Raw genomic sequence first — 25,381 nt, 5'->3', positions numbered from 1 at the left:
CATCAGTGCGGCATCTGACAATGAAATTGCATACTTGTCTGCTAACCTGTGCGCATTTACCACGCGCATGCACCATTGTGCACGTTTGACAGACTCTTGCCTGCTCTTGCCTATCTTTTCATGCCTCCGACCATGGCGCTTCAGCGTATTCAAATGTTTGCCCGTCGCAATAATACATCAGTCGTTAGCCAGCGCAGCGTGCCTCCACCTTTGTCCGCGTGCTCAGCGCTGTTCCCGCCTAAATCACCAAAGCGCTTTGTGCTGTCCTGCTGTTTGTGCGACACAGGCGCAGAAACCCTGCCGTTGTCGATCGGCACGTGCCTGCCCCGTGCGCAGTTGGCGGTCACGTGCGAGCAACAACTGGCGAGCCGCCCGATAGCGCAGGCATATATTGCGTCGGCGTTGTCGGGAGCCGCTCTTCCTGCTCGGCAGATCGCAGTGCCTCGCGTCACCTGTTCTGCTCTAATTGGGCACATGAGGGGCAACTCAGCGCTTTTATTGAAAAGGAAAGTGTGCAATCATAGCACTCTTCATGTGCTTATATATGGGGCAGAAACTGGTAAGTTAACAAAGAAGCTTGAGTAAAAGCTAAGGACCGCACAATGAGCGATAAAACTAAAAATGATAAGCGTAACGTTAAGAGACAGGAGGGCAGCAGTGCAGATTAGAGAGCAAACGGGGGTAGCGAATATTTTATCGCATATATAGAGGAAGAAACTGAGTAGGGAAGCGCATGTAAGGCATAGGGCAAACAATGCCAGAGCCACAGTATCGGTTCCAAGAAAAGGGAAGCACCACAGAGGAGGGAAGAGAACTATGTGGTGTGAGGAAGCTGCAAAATTAGCAAGCATAACATGGTGTCAGCTGGTGTAAGACAGAGGTAACTGGATATTGGCGGCAGAGGCCTTTGTTATCCAGTGGACATAAAAATAGGCTGGTGGTCAGGACTTTTAGCTAGAAGACGAAGACCGACCGACCGACCGACCGACGACAACAGGCGATGGTGATGATTGTGCACACGCGAGAGCAACATGTCCGCGCATTGTGCTCACAATTAATCTATTCTCTTGCACAGTTACAATAATTGTCGACGTTTTCACAATTGCTTACTCTTGCGTGACAAGGAACGCGGCGCGATCCTCTGTAGAGGCACGGCCCCACCCTGCTAGCCCGCTTAACCAAAAATATTCCACTGAAAGTAAAAAGTGATCGATCCAGAGCCATATATATTCCTGGCTGATACGCATTCCTTTTGGAATTGTGTACTAAACTTCGAAACATGGAGGTACTTAAAATAAAGGAGAAAGAAATATTTCTTGTGGGCCATCGAGTGGCAGGCAAGGTTTACGAGCAGCGCCCGGACGGACCGCGGCAGGTGATTTAAAGAGTGGCACAAGAACGGCTCGACGTGCACGTCACAGCCGCACACATCGCACGAAGCACTGCTGCTAATTTCAGCTATTGTAGCCTTCATGAAGGGAACTCACAGCCGACACAGAAGCGATTCCTAGCCTCGGTTCGGGTAGAGGCTGGAGTTCCGTAAGTGTACGATGAGTGTGTGGGATGGGGATGGTAGCCAATCTTACTTACAGATACTTTTCTTATTGTTAAGCCGATGCTTAATTACTACATTAACGACGGCTCGGTCTTGTGGCAACAGTTCCCCCTTGTATTTGAACATGTGAGATCGCTCGCCTCCACTTCCCGCCGAGTTCCGGAGTCCCTAGTTAGAGGTCAGAGCTGCAGCGAAGGGTTCAGCTCGTGTGGTTTGATGTGCGCTATATTTGGAGAGCTCCGCTCTGCTAACGAGCAAATTTCCTGACCTCACACATCACCTAACACTCTGCCAGCTTATGCTGTATTGATCTGAGCTGTATTTGATCAACACGCATTTACCATCGCAAATAAACTTGGCGTATTGTTCCCCTCATGTTCGCAAAGTTTGACCTCAGTTGTAGTTGTAACTATGCCAGCGCAGCCGTTTAAGTTTTGTACCGCCCGCGAAAGAGACTGATAACGCTATGGACTACTTGCATAGATATTCTTCTGGAAAATGCGCATTTAACCCACCCATTTGGAACAACACCTACGCATTGGCCATACCATGCCCCTAATTTTCCCCTGATAAAAACAAAGTGCCTTATTTAGCTCACCGAGAACACCGGAGGAACGAGCTACGAATTTCGAATGATGCACGAAAACACGGGGAAAAACGGGCGTTTAGTAGTTATCGGCAACACGTGCATTTACAGTAAGAAAGTGAAAGTTTCGCAATGCATTGCGTTTAACATTCTTTCTATTTTAAAGGAATTTCAATCGTCGATCTCTTGTGCTCTTGTTTTAGGAGTCTGGGTGAAACATTTGCTTTACCGGCAGTATAAAATCCTGAATCGCTTCAATGAGTAACTTTCTACAATGGTTGTAATGAACCTACAAAGAATAAACATATATCGCTGGTCACTCAGAACACTGCTTCGTACTTCAAATAAATAAAAACACCGTGCACCACATATTTTACCGAGGACACCAGGAGAAAACTAAATGCCGTGTATAACGCATACAAAAATTGGGAGAAATCTACCACTTAGTAACTTTTTTCAGAGCATATAAGCAACCTATACAGTGCAAATTTTCGGAACACGTCGCTAAAGAAGTGATCCTCATTTTTTCAATATACAAAATAGCTGATGTTTTCTGCTTTCAGCAAAATAAGTAGCAGTGCAGCTCTTGTTTATAAACACTCTGAAAATTAAGGGGTCAGTAGAAGTGACACACGCATTAAGAAAGAAATTCAATTCAGTGTTATATTGGTATTTAAATGTCTGTGCACGTTCTGTCAAGGTCATTTTCACGAGCAAACCTACGGTATGTCATGATTACACAATGAACTTCAACAGTTATACCTTTAAGAAGTTCGATTATATATATATAGTAATAAGATACTCAGACTCTAATGCTATGCGGGCTGTCTCTGGACAAAAATTAAATAGATTCGGCGTTTGATAATTTAACGATTTCATGTCATAAGGCTCACCAGTCGTTGGGCTCGGCTGATTATAATACTTTATCGGAACTTCCACCTCGTCCGAAGGTTAAAGGTAGGAAGCTGTTTGCGTTTTCGAATACGGATATGGCAGTCTTCCCAGAAACTGGGTATGATGTAAGTTGCGCAAGCTGATATTTCTTAGGGCGGAACTGCCCAGCGCCAGGCGTCCTCCGCAACGCAAGCGTGTATGGCAAACACCAGGCGTCCCCCGCTACAGGGCGTCCCGACAAGGCACGAAAGACGATCCTCGCTATCAAAGCAGGGGATGCGTAGTAACGAAAAGCATTACTTACGTGGTCACTATATTAAGAAAGAAAATTTAGCTTCAGGTGTAGTTTTGTTGGACTTTGCCGAAAGTGACCGCTTTCAGAAGCGGGAGGGGGGGAGGGCAAATGACATACTGTGCCCCCCCCCACTTCTGACAGTGGGGGGACAAGGGACCCCTTTGCCCTCCCCCGCTACCCCTGATAGGTACGCCCATGGATTTCATACACAGCATATGCAAAACGGGGTACCAAGATCAGGAGACGATATTTGGATGACCTACACATAATAATTAGCACCAGTTACAAACAAAGATAAAGAACTCGAGCTTGACTTAAAAAGCCAAATGAACAATGCAATTAGACAACAGAAACAAAGAGGTAAAACGGAATTCAAACGAGACATAAAAGGCCGAAGCAACAGAATGAACTACTATTCTGATTGACAACCGCGTACCTGATACTTGCCTAACACGATTCGCCTAACCCCACCTTTTTATTTTACCTTAGCCTTGAGTAGTACCTGGGCTACACCTATTTGTTTGCGTCCACTTACTGGTTTTCCCCGATCTGTCCTCGGACGAGGGTAGCGTATCTGCTGAGCTCCAAGGGGACGCCACGCCAGAGTTGCATGATGCGGGCGTCCCATATGATTGCGCGCTGAGGGGACGTCATCGGCAGCTATGGCGTCGCAGCACGTAGTACTTGGCCCAACAACTGAGACTCACCTCGGCTGCCCCTCGCTCGCGTTCAGCTTGCGTAGTACACACTTGAAATGCCCAGAAAGCGACGCAGATGATTACAGCGTTCGGCGCATGCGCGCTGCGAGTGGCCACATCGTGCTGCGGGGCACGATTGGTTCAAAGGACGCCCCGACCCGCCGAGATCTGGAGGAGAGGTGTTGTGAAAGTTTGCCAGCCAATCAATTCTCCTACTATCAAATGGAAAATTATGCAGATCTCAGACACTGTGGGAATCGATGTAAGCGAAGCTTTCCGTGCTGTTTGCTTTGATTGACGACAATTGGCAGTGATGTTGACGGATAAAGCTTAATTTCTTCAAAGTTCAGTCTAACACGAGAGTGGTGAGTTGATGTTAAACTTTTGCTTGCATGCGTTACTGCTGTTTGTCTGCGTAGTACACAGAACACACTGGGAAAGGTGTTTCATTGAGGCGTTTTTGCTCGCCATATTTCGTAACCCCCGAGAGGGTTGAGCATAGTCATTGCCTCCCATGGAGCGTCACATTGTGGCAGAAGTATCGAACTTGAATTGGATTATGGCACTGTACGTGCGAAAACCACAATCGGATTATGAGGCACGCCGTAGTGGCGGATATCGGATTAATTTTGACACAGTGATGTTCTTTAACGTGTCCCAAAGTCTAAGTGCACGGGTGTTTTCTATTTCGCCCCCGTCGAAATGCGGCTGCCGCGATCGGGATCAAATGTGCCACCTCTAGCAATGCCATAGCCGCAAAGCTACCGCGGCGGGCACAGAAGTGTTCATTTGACGGTTGACCGCTTCCGTAGTGTCTCCTGAGCCCTGCGGTGCGCTTTAATTAATGCGGCTCTGCTTCTGCACGCCCTGCGTAGTTTGCCCGCTTGACATATTTGCATGGTGTTTATTTTTGAGAAATAGCAGCAACGTTCTATGACGTACCTTGAACTTACTGACTAGCTCCTGTGATAAATACACACGCTCTGAACACCCCCCCCCCCCCCCTGACACGGTGTGCGCGAGAGCAGCAGCGAGGCAAAGAAAGCTGCGCTTCAAATACACACAAGCACCACAGTTTGACCCAATGAGCAACGGTCATGGACAATTTCAGAAGCGTGCGTAACTATCAGGCAATATTGAGCCAATGATATCTCCTGACAAAGATGTTTAATGATTGGGTGCCTCGTCGCGAAAATCACCCTATTGGAAAATCCTATTTAAATTCAAACTGGGTTATACAGGTTTAAACTGGTTCTAACAGGGACCTGTTTAGCAACAAACAGGTATAAACAGGACCAGTTTACACATGAACAGGTTTGAACGGGGTCCCGTTTGGCATGCAAACAGGTATAAACTGGACCAGTTTACACACGAACCGGTCTGAACGGGGTCCCGTTTGGCATGCAAACAGGTATAAACTGGACCAGTTTACACACGAACCGGTCTGAACGGGGTCCCGTTTGGCATGCAAAGAGGTATAAACAGGACCAGTTCACACACAAACAGGTCTGAGCGGGGTCCCGTTTGGCATGCAAGCAGGTATAGGCATGACCAGTTCACGCAGAAATGGGTCTTAACAGGGGCCCTGTTTGCAACTAAACTGGCTTATACTGGACGCAGTGGCACCATATAGGGTCGCCTGTTTGTCACAAAAGCTGGTTTAATCTGGAGCTTTGTGGCAACCATACTGGATGGCATCATGCATACCAGTTTAATGCTTGAATAGAACTGGGGAGGAACTTTTTTATTGTTCGACATCCTGACAATTTAGCCCCTAGTGCTGAATTGGGGCCATTATCAAGCTCTACTGAAATTGCGTGACCACCTCGGAACATTCACAGACCAAACTGCGATATGCTAGCTGCGAATTTCAATCCGATTCCCGGTCCTGCCCAGTTGAAAAACACAACAGGAATTCCTGCTGCAAACACAGAAATTTCTGTTGTACGACAGATGTTCCTAACATTTCTGTAGTTGCGACAGACATTACTGACGTTACGACAGCAATTATGACGTCGCAACAGAAACATTCGGTCGCGACGGCCAAGAGTTCTGAAGTCGCAACAGAAGCACCTTCGGTCGCGGCCCTTTATATTAACATGTCAGCTTCGCATCGGTGGTGTACACTGTACTTTTCTCTTGCGCGGTATTCAATCGTGCTTCTCTGAAGCCGGCAATACTGATAGCACCGACACCAGTATTAAAGTCGACGTGGCCAATTGTTATAATTCTTCTTCTTCTTCGTGATTTGAGGAGAGGGAAAATACGCTCAGTTCTGCAGCCCATATGGGAGCACGGCGCAGCGTAATGGGGAATGGGGGCGGGGAAAGAAAGATGAGAGGGTAGAGGGGGAGAGGGAGAGTAGGCTTCAGGCAGCAGACGTCAGCATCATCGAGGGCGATGGCCGGCGCTCGGGCAGAGGCCGTGTGGGGCCGAAGTCTATTGGCGATCTAGAAGCCCGTTTGTGTAAACATATTCAAGCAGGCTTGCCAGAGCCGGGAGGTGGTAGCGGGCCGGGAAGAGCAGGTGTGTCTCTGACGTAGCCGGAAGTCCATACCGTCGGTAGGTGGCAGTGACTGGAGCGCGTTCCTGGGCTAATGCAGGACAGGTACAGAGTAGGTGCTCAAGGGTCTCGGCGTCACCGCACCTTCTGCAGTGACGACGCGGCACCAGCCCCCCCCCCCCCTCCGCAACGCCCTACCGGCCTCCTCAAAATCGGCCGCTGATCAAAATCATACCATCTGCGGGAATGGCTGCGTATCCGCTTTGTTTTATTTGGTAAGATGGGGCCCACAAGCCTGTGGACTTACATGTGCGGTTACACTGAGACATTAGTTAATTCCCAGAAATATTGCACAAGCTTATGCGAAGCGGAAAAGAAGTTTTGGATTATTCCACAAAGTTGCGTGAAAAGCTGTCTCGCTCGGGTCTCATTAATCTGGTACAGCGCTGCCGTGAGAAGCCAGTATTCTGTCGGGATGAAGACTCACCCACGAGTGTTTATGTAGCTATATAGCATTGAACACGAATTATATGCGAGCTCAAAAGTGTAAAGAGCAAGAGCCAACTGTCGGAATTAGCAGTAACAACCCTCAGTGTCCCCGGTCACCGTTGTCTACTTCTGAATTTCTTATCAAATATGGATATCGTTACAGCAAAATCGATGGTCTAGCACTCCACGATGTACCTGTCGATGGTAACAACACTTTTGCTCATTTAGAGATGCGGCAGTTGACGCGGTGAAGTGAAAGCGCATCTTGGCTTTTAAAATGTAAATGTAAACAGCAACCCAGACAGCGATTTACACTCTTGACATAGCTTAAACATTTCTACAGCAACTATGTTCGGCGTGGTGCAGTGGTAAGATGCTTGTCTCGGGACCGGTAGATCCGAAGTTCGATTCCCAGCGGATGCGTTTTTTTGTCTACTTTTATTTTTTTTTATTTTTTTTTGTATTAATAATTTTACATATCCTTAAATTGGTCTCTGTCAATTTTTAATCAAATATTTATCAGGAACTACAGAATTTTCGACTACAGGACGTCACACTACAGAGAACAGAACGACAGTCACGACGTCCCAAAATACGACAGACTGAAAATTTCCTGTTGTTTTATTCAAGTGGGTGAGACGTCTATACGGCGTATACGCAGATTGCTGTCCTCTCTATTAAAAGCAACGTTGCTGAAACACGTCGTACAAGACGCTGTACGACTCGCATAACATCGATATACAACGCCGTCACCATCCATGAGATCACCGAAAGCACGGTCGCTTTCGGTGGCGGCCTACAGATGGCACCACAGGTAGCGCCGGTAAAGTTACAGGTGATATTATTTTGCCGTCTTCAGTTTGTCGCTACATGTGAGTGCTTGCTGTGTATTGACGCCGTCCGATGTAGTTGTTTAATCGTGTGTACGCTGTGCCGAGAAAAATTGTGGTGCATCTTGTATGCATTGAGAATCACAAAACCCCTGGGACCGCGTAATGTAGCCCGCAGTATCCTTCGTGTGGTGCGCCGATGCCGAAGATATGACCCTTCGCGCTTCCTTTGTTCCGGGCTCATGAAAAGGATCTCATCCTCTGGCACTGTCGCATCGTATCGCACTGTACGGAAGAATTTGGTGAAAGTTGTGCTCTTACGTCCTGTAGTTGATCCGCAATTCAACAGTGTGTGCGCCGGAAGGACCGTTGGTGCAGTCGATTCCGCGGCACCTGTGACACTAAAAGGAGCGTTTTCCGAGTACGCCGAGAAAGGTAAGTCCGGCGCTTGCGCGCATTCTTCCTGTCTATGGTTCGTGAAGTGTGCGTTGTTGTACGTATCGCAAGATCCGTACAACAACCGAATCCGGATTTGTAAAGCAGCAAGAATTATAAATGTGCTTTTCAAATGGTTGTTCTTCATGTCGCAGTGCACATTTAGCAAAAAGTTCCATGGAAATTGCCCTAAAACGTATTCATGTTACCAACAGCTCTATCTGTGGTTTATTTACTTTCACCTATGAAGCACGCTAGCGCGGGTGGTTCTTTGATCTAAATGGGCACAAAAATTCAAGGAAAGAAAGTTACTGTTTGTGTACATAATTTTTCATTGAGAAATGGTATAGGCATTTCTAGAAGTAGTACGTCGATGTGTCGGTCTTCACAGCTAACAGCTGCGCGAGATAGCACCCGATTCCTTCGTTGACGCATGGCCAGATTTTTAGCTTGTATGGAAATTCTTCTGTTTATAGAGTGTCGTCAGATGACGTGTATTAGTGTCCTGTGTGTTTTCGTGTACTTGTAAAGGGTTCCGATCTTGCAGAGAAGCCGAAATTACATAAGCAATGCTTCTTTTTAATGGAAAAATCTTTCTCTTTTCTGTATTGTCTCTCCAGAAATAGAGGTGGTCTGTTGTAATTTTGAGCGCATCGTCCTTTGGGAGCAGTGCTTTGTTGCGCCGCATAAACAAATTAGGTTTTGGAACGCTTTTCATGTCCTACGGAATTTTTTGATAGTACAATTCACATTTAACGTTATACAGCTGTACGTTTGTGTGAACCTTTTCATAGTAGATTCATGTTTGCTACAGTTCGATTTACGTGTTATTTAACCGCCTGTGATGTTACAATCAGATATTTGCACAACCAGTTGCAGCTTCATGTAACTGGTTGTATGAGACTTTTATCAAAATATGACGTGATCTTTTTATATCACAAGTTTACAGTTTCAGCAGGGATTACAATAAATTGAGCATTTATTATTGTTTAGGGATGGCAAGATTTTGTGAACCAGAGGCACCTCCACATATGCACCTGCGGCACTTCTGCAGCCTCAACAGCACGGAAAAGTACCTGATGTGCATGCTGTGACAAGGTGTGTGCAAAGCAGTTGCTGCCACTTACACGAGCTGCAGATTTTGTTGGTATCATCCATGTTTGGAAACTCTCCTGAATTTTTCGTGGGTTTACAAATGTGGGCTCATTTTACAATTTTATGAATGTCACTTTAGAAAGACAACGAAGTTGCGTTGGTTAAGATGTTTTAAAGCTGTTGAGAGATTGACGGCATGACATTGTTAAAATGCATGTAAAAAATTAATTGCAATGGTACTTGTACTGCTTTATTATTAGCAATGCAATATCTCTAACGAGAACATCAGAGGGGCACTTGCTTTTGGGAAGTTTGGTCAGATAAATTCCTGAAGCAGCGTAAAGCTCTGTAATCTAAAAAAAACAATGTTGTCAGTTACTTGTTTCAAGCTCGCTGCTGCTTTTTGTGCTGCACGACAAGTTAAATAATGGTTGATAATGTGTGTGTGACGTAATAGTTCTGCGCAAACACACGAGGTGGAGAGAAGTAATTAATAAAGGGAAAATCAGACGTCCACCCGCTCGCACCCTTTGCTACAAAGGAAACCCGTATGTGTTCCTCAAAAGGAAAGCCGCACAGTTGAAGAAAAATTCGTCCTGGTCTGGGACTCGAACCCAGGACTACCGCCTTTCCGAGGCAGCCACTCTACCATCTGAGATAACCAGGTGGCTAGCAGATGCCAGGGCGAAGTCGAATTAGTTGACAACACGAAGCAAAGGCAAGGGTTTGACGTAATATTTTTTTCCCCTTTATTAATTACTTCTCTACACCTTGCGCGTTTCCGCAGAACTATTACGTCAGACCCTTGCCTTTGCTTCATGTTGTCGACAAATTCGACTTCGCCCGGCCATCTGCTAGCCGCCTGGTTATCTTAGATTGTAAAGCGGCTGTCCCGGAAAGGCGGTGGTCCCGGGTTTGACTCCCAGACCTGGACGATTTCTTTTTTTCATATGTGAGGCTTTCCTTTCGAGGAATCCGTACGGGTTTCTTTTGTAGCAATTGCTACGAGCGGGTAGATGTGTGATTTTCCCTTTATTAATAATGTGTGAGTGTATGCAACAATGGGGGTGCTGAGAGCAAGCTTTAAAATAATGTGTGCTATGTCCCCAACAAAGAATTTAGTGTCTGCAGCATTTTTACAAAATATTATGTTCACAGGTTGGCAGGTATGACATAATGTACAACAATAATGTACAACACTTTTGCTGTAGATACATTTTCATAACGTCCATTTTCTGTCTACTTGAATCGTATATTTAGAATTTGGCCCACCTGCAGTTTGATCAAGTTACATAGGTAGCCCCCTCTGAGTTAAATATAATTAGGGGCTATTGTAGATATGCATGATATACCTACTCACTGTATTGTGACAGATATTTTTAGGGACTGTGTTGTGAGGCATGCATATCCTTTTACCTGTATGTCTTGCTGCAGGTTGCCCGACAAAAGCATAAATGCTTCGCCCACCTTTATTATTATGCTTTCGTGTAGAGTTCTAACATCTGTGCCCACATAGACTCCATGTTCTTAATTACATGTTTCTAAGTATTCACTGTTGTGCATTACATTATTGTGTTACATTACTGTACATTACATGTTTTTCTTCGTTTTATTTTGGAGGGGGGTATTCATTTCTATAATAGTACAGAGAATAGAACTTCAAAACAAAAAGCCACGAAAGGTGGCTTAAAAGTGTATGAAGCTTGGAATTCTACATTCCTGCCCCTAAAGCGCTACCAGTAGTAAAACATTCCTAATTGTCTTTTTTATAAGCTAGCTGCCAGATACGTAGTCCCATTTTGAGAGTATGTTATTTTTTCTTCTTTGGTCTGACTTGTTTTGTTGAATGTTCTCCTTGTTAGTTCAGAATTTGTAAGCCTCCAGGTTTCTACGGGGCAGAAACCTGGAGGCTTACGAAAAGGGTTCTACTCAAATTGAGGACGACGCAACGAGCTATGGAGAGAAGAATGATAGGTGTAACATTAAGGGATAAGAAAAGAGCAGATTGGGTGAGGGAACAAACGCGAGTTAATGACATCTTAGTTGAAATCAAGAAAAAGAAATGGGCATGGGCAGGACATGTAATGAGGAGGGAAGATAACCGATGGTCATTAAGGGTTACGGACTGGATTCCAAGGGAAGGGAAGCGTAGCAGGGGGCGGCAGAAAGTTAGGTGGGCGGATGAGCTTAAAAAGTTTGCAGGGACGGCATGGTGACAATTAGTACATGACCGGGCTTGTTGGAGAAGTATGGTAGAGGCCTTTGCCCTGCAGTGGGCGTAACCAGGCTGATGATGATGTTTTCTTGCCACCTCATGCAATACACCAACTGGAGCCTATGAGCTATGTGTATAATAAATAAGTAAATTCCTAAAGCATGCAACAAACCATGCAGCATAGCATTTAAATGTTGCCAGTTTATAATGCTTCTCGAGTGCAGCGCATCATGGAGCTTAAGGCTAATCTCTTCAGATGTAAAAAAAATTGCAGGTTATGAAAATGTGGTCCTACAAACTGCTGGTTACGCATGTCAGTCAGCCTGCTGCAGTGGTCACAAGTGAGAATGTAACCAAAAAGCTGGGCGTGCTCGGCCATTTTGCATATGGCACAGGATAAAGCTTCACCTCTGCTGTTGCTTCTCTAATAATAATGGCCACCGAGTATACATGCCGAGTTATGCTTCTGGGGACACTTATTAGTTAACCTTATCAGGTAATACCATTAGACTTATGGGTGCTATAATGTTGCAGTGCCTGCAGGATGGCCAGCATTACAATACACATTAAAATTATTGTACAAGTCATGCAATGGTGTCGGGATTGGCCCACCAAGTGACAACCTTTAATTACACTATACCTGGGATCAGCCCAGCTCACTCAGTCAGTGAGACATCCATGCATAAGGGGAGGAGTATGGCAAATAGAGGGCGTTCGATTAATCTTTCTCACATAGATAGCTCATACATATTATCTTTCTTAAATTGGATGCTTTGTTGCTCAAAGTGAAGTTACTTATGGGCATAATGTCAGCATTTCGATCCTATTTATGCTTAACGAAAGTTGCTTTGTTCAGTGTCACTTTTTATATTGTTTCGCTTGTGATTCTAAGCTCACTTGTTTTATAGCTGCTATAGGTATGGCTGGACCTGGAGAAGGAGTGTAAGCAGACCATGCTATGTTGCTGATCTGCGCTGATCTCCACATCTAAGTTGGTCCCGCGACAGTTGGGCACCATTGTGCCTTGCTTCCTTGACAAGGTGATATAATATGGTGAGCTTGTACTTCAATATCGGTATTGAAAATTATGTTAAGGAAAAAAGACAAGGATTGGTCTTTATGATAGATACACTCATGTTCTTTCTTTAAGGTGTTCTTTTGGCACTGTTCTGCATGGACATATTTTTAGAGAATTATAACTCCTTTATTGCAAAGTGCCATGGCGCTAGTTTATGCGTTAAACTAGCACTCTTTCACCAAAAAAAGCCTTATTTAGCACACAATTCACAAGGAAAGAAAGGAGGCAACCTGACAGACTGCTACTAACAGTTCAGTATTATTGCTCGCACAGTGATATTGTGCAAAAGGTGAAAGGGGGAGAATAGATCTGAATACATGCTGTTCGCACGGAAACGAAAAGGACGCATCACATGGTGAGCGTGACACTTGTTTTACAATGATAAGAAGCAGTCTCACTGTCTAGTAATTCTCTGCATGGGGAGCTAGTGCTAGGTTCCTCGTCATACATATAAGAAAAGCATCAGATATCTCTCCAGCGCTTTTGTCTTTATATTTTGTCACGATCAAGCAGCTTTCAAACATAGGTGCATGTGCGCCGAGAGCAGTGCACTACCACTGCTAACTGACCCGCGCATCAAGTTTGCTTCGTCACGCTGCCAGTCATTTATACATTGGTCGGTTTATCCGATGTAGCCTCTACTGTACGAAATGGTATGTGATAGACACTGCACCTGTGTACTGTACAAGCTTTGTTACATGATTTTTTTCAGAGATAGTGATGCAGGCCTTTTCATTATTTACATGCCTACACAACAAACCAAGCATTATCTGTGCTTAGAAAGAATTGTAGGAAAATCCAGCATGAGGCAACTGTTCTCGGCACGAAACAAACTTGATTCGTTGGTTTTCGTTCATTGGTGCGATCACACTAAGGCAGACAAGCTTGTAGGCTGTGCTTCTGCAATTTGTACAGCACACTGACAGCACTGATGTGGGCCTCATCTGTGGGCTGACTGATGGCACCTTCTACGGCGCAGACCACTTGTGTTGGGCGAGGCACCAATGTTGACATTTGTTCCCTTGTGCAAAACAGCAGTCCTAGGTTTCGAGTAGTTGTAGGAAGACAAGGTAAACATAACTTCGATGGCTTGAGTGGGCTCATTTCTCTTGGGGCATCTAGCTTTCTTTCTTGCAACTGTGCAGAGGTGCTTCCCTAGAGTCGGCGTGAAAATGGCATGGAGTTGTGCATTCGGGAACTCCTGAACAATGATCTGCTGTAGTTAGGGCTTTGCGAAAATGCACTGTCTACCAATTGGTAGAAGGTGCATTATTCAGCCACTGATTTCCTGTTGGCATGCTTGCACTCATGCTGTCAGTAATTTCCTGGCTTGCCGAATTATCTTGAGGCCCCACGCTGATGATGCTACCGATGTCTTCATGTGTAGACTTTTCAGGATGAGGTTTTTTGCTTTGCAAATCTTGTTGAAAGGTAGGTGGTGCTTACAGGTAGCTATTCTAGATATTAGTGAAATGAATTGGCCCATCTTGCTTCGTCAAACATCGTCACGCCGACATCAGTTGCACAAACAAAAAACCTGGCCTACTCGCAGCGTCGTGCACGAAGAAACAAACAAATCAGCTGCTGGATTGTCTTAACATGGCATACTAAGCTGAGACCGGAACTGCTGTAGCTACAAACCAGGCAGAAACGATGATGATGAGCAGGGATTTGCAGTAGCGCCACTTCGTGGGGCAGCAAGGTGGCTCCGTTCAAAACAAAAATGGCGTTCAGCAAGTAGAACCATGCAACGGTCAGAGTCGGTGCATGGTGCTCTCGATCAAGTTGGCTCAAGGAGTGTCCGAAAAATCAGACGAGAGGTTGCAAGGCGTCCGAACTTTCGGAAGTTGTTATACATTATGGTCCATGGGGAGAATGGCGGTGCCGTGAAGCAGACCGAGTAATCATGTTCGATTTTTCGGAGTCCGGAAAATCAGTCGGTGACTGTACCTATACCTATGTGTCTATGTATACCTAGGTGCAACAGTGTTTGCTATGATCTGTGCAAGAATTGCTGTTGCCCGTAGATGCCCAACATGTCGGGTGTCAAATTGTAAAATACCTCGCAAAAGTAATCTACGGAAAAATAACGCTTCTGCTATATTTCGCTTTTACAAGAAATTTTGCGGCTGCTGGCACCTACCTTAAAAGGCTTTATATGGTCTTCGCATGGCCAGGGCCTTCTACTTTTGTGAGTTTGCTTATCTCGAAATATACTCCGGTTTTTATAACTTCAAGTTGGCGGGATCCCTAGTCTCCTTTAACATGTACCCAATAGACCTAACATAGGGGTTTTGGCATTTCTCTGCCATATAAATGCAGCCATTGTGGCCGGGATTCAATCCCATGCCCTCTGCCTGAGCAGCGCAATGTCAAAGCCAGTACACTACGGTATTTTGCTGGCAGAAGGGTTTAGTTTCTGAATAATTTATTATCTCAACCTGTCGGTGTTGTTTTTAAAGGTATTTCTTGTTTGTATTCTGTTGCTTCAACACTAGTAATTATTGTAAATCAAACGATGTGTCCATCTTTTTCCTATAACACTTGCTTCAATCGCCTGCTAATTATGACAGCTTATTCTCCCACAGTAATCCATGTTCCCTTGAAACATAGGCATTGCATGAAACCACATATTTTTCAATAAGATTTATTCATTATCTCCTATGACCGGAATGCTGAACCTTTCTTATCTGTGGGAACATAGGCAAATTTGCCTATGTGCCAACCTGTTGCATGAGTCAAGATAAATTATTGGCTTTACTTTTTCAGGTGCCCTGCTCGCTCTCACCCAAGCAACCCACTCCAGCGGTCTTCTCTCGGCAGACTGGATGCATCGAAATACCGCTAGAAGGTCCAATAAACAGTGCTTGGGACATTTATGACATGCTTTTACTTAAGCCGGAGGACTTCAGGCTTAATGAAAGCTCAAGTGGGTGTACAGAAATACCTACGTAAAATATACTTGTCTTTTTCACTTACAAGTACATGCCAATACTTTGCCTGACATTTTTCACCCCAAAATTACGCTTTACTGTGGATTTGTCAACAAACCATTACAGCAAAAAGGACGAGTACAAGTGATCGAACATATACTAAACTTGCAAGAATTACATTTGCATACTTGTAGCAAATAGGAAAATGAGGTACAGTCTTCTTCAGGGTGCATTTTCTTGTAGGTCATACATAGAGAACGTACTCGTGGGTCATACAAAACTTGTTCATGATGTATCACATCAGTGTTGGTAGTGCTAATCAATTTATGCCGAAAATTGTGTTCATCTTCGTATCAAGCAATGTACCAGGCAAACCTACATGTGAAAGTGGCATTCTTGTTGCAAACATAATGCAGATCTACTTCTCTTCAATGCTGATCGCAAATACACAAGTGTACAAAATAGGTTTAAAGAGTAAATTATATTAAGCAACATCAATCCATTCTGAAAGGACCTGGTATGAATGTAGTAAAATATAGGTCTGAACAGGGGCAAACAGGTCTGGGTTAGATAGGACGGGATTAAACGGGTCAGGATTGAACAGGATTTAAACGGGTCAGGATTAAACAGGATTTAAACTGGTCAGGTTTAAACAGGATTTAAACGGGTCAGGTTTAAACAGGAATAAACAGGATTTAAACAGGTCAGGACTGAACAGGATCAAACGGGGTCCCGTTCCATAACCCTATTTGATGAAACCCGTTTGAAAACAAATAGGATTTTTTAGTAGGGCAGCAAATCAATCAGAAACAACTGTTTGCTTTGACGGTCACCTGTGACGATTTCCGCACATTTCTCTTCCTTTTCTCGAATTGTAATCCGTGCTACCCTCTGTCCTGTTTATCGGCTGCCCGTTAGCAGTGATGAACAGCGGTTGAACAAGGAGTGTCGCTGTAGGCAGCGTTTCGACAGGAGGCTCGTCTTCGTCAGGGTGCGTTACACGCTTATCGCTCCACGTTCTCCCGCACCCGCCTCTCGGCCCGCCATGCTCTATCGCGTCCCCCACAATCTTGGGCGCCCAGATGCTGTTTACGCGCTCGTGCAGGGCATGCCGTTCGGCGGCGCTTCTGCCTGCCAGTCCGGCGCCCGTCAGCACGTCAACAAGTCTCTTCAGAAGCGTTATCCCAATCTCCTTTTGTTTTGTTTGCTTGTTTCTATAAATGTAAGTGAACAAAATCATAATCATTGGCCCCCATGCCATAAATGTCTGCACGCCCTCAGGATCCCTTGCAATCGTCCTCGGGCGCTCCGAGAATACCGCACAGCGCAGGAAGCGGGGCCCGAATGAACGTTGCGGAAGCACGAATACGTCCACTGGCTGGTCAGTCGCCAGCTGCGCGGCGAATAAAACTCGCCAGATCCGCAGTCCATGGTCTAGTGAACCTCTCGTACGCGCGGTCAGACCAAGTGGGCTCGGTGTCGGCCCCCGTCGGAAACTGTATACGCGCCGCCTGCGCTGCTCGTTCGATGACGGGGCGACAATGCCTAGGCGAGCGAACACTGGTGGCAAGCCTGCGATAAGAACAGGCTTGGCGCTGTCGCGGGTCTTGTTTCGTTGTTGCCGCAAGTTTCCCTGTGTGACCCACAAAAGCTGCCTGCCTACTAGAAGCGCAGAAAATTCTGGTATATAGTTAGACACTCAAGTAAATGAATAAGAATTATAAGCACGCCAGCGCACGCAGTTCACGCGGCAAAGCAACTCTAGAACGCGGGCTAAAATGTAAGGTCCATTCTATTCTCCTGCACTTTCTGAACTATAGTTCACGAGGGGCTGCACTTCGCTGTTCGCTTCACCCGTCCGGCATATTTTCATTCGTTTCACTCAGCGCGGGTGTCGTGCAGGACGAGTTCCCGGCATTCACTGCGTTCATCATCAGAAAACAAGTGCAGCGTCCATGCAGCCATTGCAGTGCTAGCTAAGCATGAGCAAGAAATGAATGAATGAATAAAGCCTTTATTTTAAGGAAGGGGACGGCTCTAGGCCGCTGATGGGGATTAGGAGGGAAGGGAATGTGGGTACCCAGACTGTTGGCTGAAACACTTCATCTCAGTCTGGGATCTTCCGCTTTATGCAGGCTCAGGTGCATGTTCAGTTCCGCCGCTCTCACATGGGCTGATCGACCCCCTCTACACTGCTCGAAACAGGCCACTTTGTCTGCCATATGTCGCAATGGCTTTCTGTGCTTCAGGGTTAGTTTGCATTGTAATTCCTAGTGTTCTAATGTCTCCGTGTAGTAGATGCTGAATGCCGTATGCCCAGTGGTGCTTCCCATGGTGGCGTTATGGTCGCTTCCGCGGGCTCTGGCTTCGCATGGACTTGTTTATCCCATGCCATGATCTGTTTTCCTTGGGTCGTGTTTTCCAACCGGGATCGCATTCGAAATAGAAACCAACTGGCGGGAAGTACTTCACGAAGCGCAGGGTTAATCCAACGGAACCGTGGGAAGAAGCACCGAGACACTGCTTTCATGTCCCTCCTACCTGGTCCAGTATTCTACCGCTATTTTTCAATACTCGCCAACCACCTAACCCGCCAGCCCCGTCTACACGAGCGGATCTCCTGTGTCGCCGTCGTGCGCTCCCCTCACCGCTGCCGTGTAGCGGCCACGCGCACAGCTGTTCTGCCGGCCTCGCCTGCGTTGAATGCTTCAAGCGCCTGTAGTTATTGCTATACGAGATTCACGCTTGTGATGATGCCTTCAACGACTGCTTCTGGGCTGCAGGAACGCCTGCATTTGGCGCGAGCATCTTCTCGGGGAGCTGTGCTGACCGGCTATGAGGAATGCCACGCTATTTGTTGCCGGCGCTCCGCTGAAGCACTTTACGGGTGCCCTCCTGTAGATGGTGTGGAGAAGGGAATTGCTGTACATCACTTCGTACTGATTGTTCAGAAACCGTTTTGCTTCAATAAGCAGGTTTCTGTAAACTTGTTGGTTTTTCACTGTCATAACTTGGTTTCTGTAAACTTCAGTAAACTAGCTAACCTTTCAACCGAGAATTTATTTAGCTTGCCGAACTTCTCTTTTTTCTCTTTCTGTACTGCTTTACTACAGCCTAAGAAACTCAAAAATATTTATTATATTTTTATTACCCTTATATATGGCGTCGTTTCTTGTATATATACCAGACCTTGGTGATTGTAAAAAGCAATATGAAGAAATTATGTGGTACAATGTACTTATAGATTGTTCACACGTCTAGAGTCTCCAAAACCGAGATAGTCGTAATCTGACAGTGTTTAATGCGCATGAAAGGCTTTGAAAGCGATTTTTTGCGATCGTTATGCACAGTTGTGCATTGCATTTGAATAGCATCCTGCTTCTTCGTGGTCTTCGTGGGAGAAACCTCAGTCATAACTGGTTGAACACTCGTATATTGCGCCATGATTACCGTCACCCACGTCTGTCCAAGCTGTCCGTCCAAGAACAAGCTGACCCACGTCACCCACGTCTGTCCAAGAACAAGCTGTCTATCTTAAACCCCATCGTTATGATCTTCTACCCCTGATCACTCGAAACCCGCCATTTCTAATGTGGAGGAAGCGTATCTGAATCCATCACACATGAATGTCTGTTTGTCATAGTCCCCTTACCATTCAGTACAATTCAGGCTTAGGTTCTGCCTGTGGAAGAGAAAGAAACGGAACATCGGAGGCGGCCACAAGCAACAGCGTCCTGAATCTACATGCGACACCTGCAGAGCGATGACGATCACTAAGCCGTGGTGTAATCTATTTAGCACGTGGTCGCGTGCTGCGGGTAATGCGTATATTGGAGGTCAAAGCATTGGACATATTTGAATCAACACGCGAATACACGATCCTCCCCCCCCCCCCCCCGTGGCAGTAGCTATTGAGTGAAAAATTATCAAAATATGCGTTGCTGTTGATGCCGTCCTTCGCGCGTTCTGCCTATTTAGTTTCACCTCGACTGCTTTCCTAGGAAGGCAAGGACAAAGAAAGTGCTGTCTGTGCTGACGGAGATGTCCCGAGAAGAATACTTCCAGATTTTGCTTCACTTTCGCAATAACTTATGTCGCTATCTATAACCATTTTTCTTCGTATCATTTTAATAGGACACAAGAGCCTAGAGGGCCAAACAGTCTACTAGTGAGCCTTTCGTGCAATTTCTCCAACACGCCATAGTGAAAGCGAAGACTCACAGTTTCGGAGTTCTTGAAAGTTCTGCAATAAGGGTGTTTTGACTTGGGTAAAAAATCGTGCTCGCAAGGCGTCTCTGTAAGATTGAGCTCAAGCCAGCGAAAAAAATTTGGACACGTAAAGTGGGGCCCTATAACGTAAAACTATTCCAAAATGTTGTTATTCCAATCTCCTGCCGTCAAATGTGCGTAACCGCCGATGCAAGCATCAGGCGGTCACCCGCAGGGTTGTCTGAACAGACCAATCAAACGCTCTCCTCGTTCATAGGAGGTCAATTTTGTTTGCTTCAAAAATGAATGACATAGCCTACGCTGAGCGGCTTGTCTTATCTAATTCGCTGACAAGAGGCGAGGAGCACGGTCAAGTGGAGAGGGATTTGATGAGGTCGTGCCACTGCACTGAAAATCGATAACCGGACGAAGAAGGTGGTGCCGGCGTCTGCGATTGGTCCGCTTTCCCTTACTTAGCTTGCGGTGGCTGGTCGCAAATCGCGGAGGCATGCAGCGGAAGGTTAAGATTGCCGCTAAAGTGGAGCCTCAGCAAAGAAGAGTTGGCAAAACGGGGTCGTGAACGTGACGAAAGTGCTGGAGAACGTTACGCGGCAGCGCAAAAAGATTTATTATACGCAAATAAACTCATGCTTCCCGGTAGGTGCGAGTAGTCAGTGCCTGGGCGATCGGCGGCAGCCATCTTTTATTCCTTTCGGAACGGGGCAGCCTGCGGCTATTCAGAAGAAAACTCAGTTTTGTTCGACATATTATGGCATCTTTAGCGCGTACACGTCACTTTGACGCGGTGAGTTTTTGTGTTTTTGTGACGTCGCGTGACAGGCAGGTGAAGTGGGTGCCGCGCGAAAGCCTTTGACCAATAGCCGAGGGCTAATACCGAAAAGGCGTCGAATCAGAAATAGCTATTTTGCCGTTGTTCGGTCAAATCACGCATAATCAGTGTGCACATGTCATATCAGATGGGGAGCTATCGCGGTTTTCGTGATGTCTCGTGACAAACAGGCGAAGTGGGGATGGTCCAAAAAAGTTCTGAACCAATCGTGTAAGGCTGATTGCAAAATTGGAATAGAAAAGTTTGGAATAGTTTTACGTTATAGGGCCCCCATGGTCCAGTTAGCACTTAAAAAAACGATATTGGGAAATGAAACTTACCATCACAACTTAACAACGATTGTTTATCGGAGCAGGACGTTATGGCTATACACAGGTTGCCAGCTAGGTCGGGGAGGACCCGCGGCATTATTGTGCGCTTCGCGCGTCAGGAGCTGCGAAATGCCCGGCTTGCTAAGAAAGAATCACTCAGAGATAGTTCGGTGAAAATTTTCATTGCCGAGAACATGGCAACTCGATCTAGAAAGCTTCTGGCTGCCGCTAAGGAATGGGCAACACATTCCGGGTATAAGTATGCATGGCACATGAACGGGCATGTGCTTGTACGCAAAGAAAATGGTGCCCACGCTGTAGTCATTAAGCACGAGGATGAGCTCTCGACTCTTACTTAGTAATAATTGCTAATGTCCCTTGCTGTTGATTTTTTTCAGCACCACCAATAACTTAGGGTCGCTTTCTAAACAAGAATGGTTTGCTCACATAGAAGCCGAACAAAAGGGAATTAGTTGTGTTCATATTAACGCTCAATCCGTTTCTATCAAAATAGAAGAACTGGAAAGCTTTTTTTTTTTTGTGGGGATAGACAAGCTGTGTGACATTGTTATGATAAGCGAAACCTGGTATACAAATGACTGTCACACTTTTCAGCTTCTGCACATAAAAACATTTTACCTTACTAGGTTAACAAACGCGGGGGAGGTGTGTCCCTATTAATGTCTGACCCTGTAACTTGTGGTACACTCCCTAATTTTTCGTGTACAACGAGCGATTACGAAGTGCAATGTGTTCATTCAGAGAACGACCTCTTTGCTGTATGCCACCGCCCTCCTGATAGTGTTCTTGCCCATTTTCCTGAATTTTTTTTTGATCATCTGTTATCATTTGCTAACGAAAACCGCCTAAACGTGATTAGTGGAGGAGATTTTAATCTAAATATTGGCATGTACAGAGTACGTCGGTTCGATTTTGAAAGGGTATTCATTTTAAATGGTTGTATAAATACAGTCCACTCCAGCACTAGACAAACAGAAAATACGCAAACAACGCTTGATTTGTTCATAACGAATTACTCTCCTCAGTGTATCATTATTGCTGTTTTGAGTAGTGCTAAAAGTGACCATATGCCTATTTGCATATTTGTTAAAACTAGAACAGTTAGAACCTCGCACAGAGACACAAACGGAAGCTTCCAGAAAGTAACTGAGGATACCCTAACGTCTTTTCAAACAGAGCTGAAGTAAATTAACTGGGATGATGTTTTGCAGGAACATGATGCTGAATCAGCTGACAATATATTTCTTAGCAGGTTTGTTGCCGTCTATAAAAACATTTTGTTTATTTTGCACACAGAGACGTTGACCTCAATCATCCCATGCAGCATTATGTGCACATTACTCCAAACGCAAACACAATTTTTTTCAGCCACTGATGCCTTCGGATGTATGTTCTGTATACCTAAGACTCAAAACGTCTCGCAGCTAGGATGCCGATGGTCTACAGATTCAACCTATAAAATTTGGTATATATGATATAGCCCCTATTTTGACACATGTGTATAATTTGTGCATTTCTACAGGAGTATTTCCAGAAAATATGAAGGTTGCCAAGGTAGTAGTATTATTTAAAAAGGCTGATAAATTAGATGGAAAAAATTGTCGCCTGGTCTCGATCTTCTCTGTTTATTCAAAAGGTCCTGAAAAAATTATTTTAAGTCAGTTGTCTTCATTCTGTGAAAAATACAAGGTAATTTGAAATGCTCAATATGGTTTCCGTAAAAATAGGTCGACTGAACTAGCTCTTCTCGATCAAAAAGAATTAATATTGCAGAACTTCAGACATAAGCTATAAATAATAGGCATATTTACACAAGTGTTTGACCACATTATTCAGAACATTTTATTCTACAAGCTATAGAAATGTGGGATTAGATGTATTGCACTTCAATTATTAAAATCCTATCTTAATAACAGACGCCAGTGTGTTTCTGTAGGCCACAATACATCGGTAACCAAAGAAATACTTTGTGGCGTCCCACAGGGTAGCATTTTGGGCCCGTTGCTGTTTAACTTATATGCTAACGATATTACTTCCATCTACGAAAAGGCGAAATTTATAGTTTACGCAGATGACACAAGTGTTTTCATCTCGTCCGGTTCTTGCACCAATTTAATTACTATGGCAAATGACTTTTTGTGCAGCCTATCCTATTGGTCCACAGAGAACTGTTTAAAAGTAAATACGGCGAAAACTAAGGCCGTAATTTTTCATACTAAAGTCATGAATCGTCCTTCAGATCTAGCATTATCGTATCGATCCACAAATATAGGACTTGCACTTTCTGCAAAGGTGTTAGGGGTACAGTTCGCAAGTACTATGCAATGGGACGACCATTTAAGCTTTGTACTCGAAAAACTTAGCTGCATAACAGGTGTTTTAAATCGCTACAGACAGACTTTACCCGTCTCTGTAAAATTATTAACTTATAATGCCTTATTTGTGTCTCACATACATTATGGGCATATTGTATGGGCACCACAACTGAGTATAACTTGAATAAATTATTTCGTATGCAGAAAAAAATAATACGTGTCATCGCTAATATACGGTTTGTCGCGCATACTGAAAACGTATTTGAGAAATACAACATTGCTACAGCGCATAACATCTATAATTGCAGACTATTACGCGAGTATTACCTTAGCACCAAACGTAACAATACTTTGCTTGTAGAACTTGCAAAAATATCCGTCAATTCATACCATTATTCGACTCGTACACCTGAAGTATGGAAGGTTCCGCGCTCTAGCACTAACTACGGCTGTCAAATGTTGTGTAACAACCTTCCAAGATTACTGAATTCATATGATAGAGCAGGCTACAATTTACGGGATTTATCGCTGTCAAAATTTAAAACTCTATTGCTTTCAGCTCTTTAGAGCGCGTTTGTGAATGATTAATAATGTGTGCTATGTTTCTTTCTTTTCTTTTTGTCTATGTTACCAAGTGTATGTCATTTAATTATTTCAATGCCGTAGTGTGTTTTGCGTTGTAATTACTTGTGTAAATGTTTCACTGTTTTTCATACATTGTATAACTGCAATATTTTATGGCTACCATATAAATGTAACTTATATGGCGCTTGATGTGTTAGCCCATGCGCCATATTGTACCTAAGGGGGGAGGTTACCTCAAGCCGCGTCTGTGCGGCTTTTTTCCCTCATCCACCTCCATTTGCCACTCCTCTGTACATGTGTGTGTGTGTGTGTGTATGTGTAAATAGAAATCAATAAATCAAATTAAATTAAATCAAATCAAACTGTTTCAAATCCTTCAGGGCGTGTTAATATTCAAAATATTTGAAAAAGAAATCGAATAATGCCATATTTCATTCGGTCCTGCAATTGAATAGTCACTCTTGACAAATGCGAATGTTCTTACGATACAATACCACTATATTTTTAATAGTTTTCGATTAATTAAATATACCAACTGTGCGCGACCAAGCATAACATTGGAGCAAATATGGGAGAAATTTGATCACAGCGCCCAAAGCAGACATAAAGTATGGGAAGTTACGCATGGGGATCACCTATGTCGCTCAGGAAGCCATACTTTTCTGGCTAAACCACAGTCCTGCGATTTGACCAATGAGTTCTGAGCATTCGAATAAACTGCTTATTTGCTATTATTTGCTATTAGTGTTCTAGGTCAACAACACTTATCAACGCTCAGTTCAACGACGAAAGCTTGCTCACACCATCAAATTAGAAGTGAAGAGCTGTTCATTATTCTAAACCTATTCCAAAATATTCAATATATGATTCGCCTCTGGCCCAATTTAGTTCGCGCTCATTTCGGTCTCAAAAATTACTATTCGCGCGCCCCTACAATTTCGATTGGCGCCGATGCCACGAGAGATGCCGTGGCCAGGGAAGTGCTCTGGATGATGAATTATAGAAACAAAACACAGCAAACTTGGGCCACATTATAGAATGAAAGACCGATTCACAGTTCTTTCTTTGGATGGCCTAGCTGTTTAATTAATTTAAATTTCCTCCAAATGTGAATACGAAATTTTAGAACGCTGTCCCAGTATAAACCATGACATGATATGTACTTTATGTAAATTTCTGCTCTATGCCACAGTTTGTTATCTCAGTACACCAAGAGGACATGCTATAAAGCTCCGTATAAAGCCGTAATTAAGCAAGGTACACACTTTACTTAGCGCACCCGTCAGACATATACTGTGCTCCCTTTCCACCAAATATAAAGTCGGTGCCACACTCAGCATTCCCAGGACAGTGGCACGCCGTCTAAGTGCTTTGAACATGCAGGGAACGCGCATTCAGGATGAGTTTCAAGGTGCATCAATCGGCTAAAAATGATAAATTTTCGCCACGCATATTACTCAGAGTATTTCCCCTTCCACCAAATG

At 44.6% G+C, this 25,381-nt stretch overlaps 1 protein-coding gene and 1 long non-coding RNA gene across 5 annotated transcripts in view; one reads left to right on the top strand and one right to left on the bottom strand.

The window, feature by feature from the left end:
* Positions 1 to 25,381, bottom strand: part of LOC142567741 (osteomodulin-like) — a 297,596-nt gene that overhangs the window by 61,029 nt on the left and 211,186 nt on the right. The window lies entirely within an intron of this gene.
* LOC142567827 (uncharacterized) lies at positions 7,682 to 16,262 on the top strand. The gene is made up of 4 exons (XR_012825252.1): positions 7,682 to 8,285; positions 9,279 to 9,383; positions 12,504 to 12,648; positions 15,443 to 16,262. It is a non-coding gene; the product is annotated as an uncharacterized LOC142567827 (long non-coding RNA).

This window comes from Dermacentor variabilis, unplaced genomic scaffold (genome assembly GCF_050947875.1).
Source record: "Dermacentor variabilis isolate Ectoservices unplaced genomic scaffold, ASM5094787v1 scaffold_14, whole genome shotgun sequence".
Classification (NCBI taxonomy): Eukaryota; Metazoa; Arthropoda; class Arachnida; order Ixodida; family Ixodidae; genus Dermacentor; species Dermacentor variabilis.
Note: the sequence above shows the minus strand (reverse complement) of the source record. Positions and strands in the feature narration are given on the sequence as shown.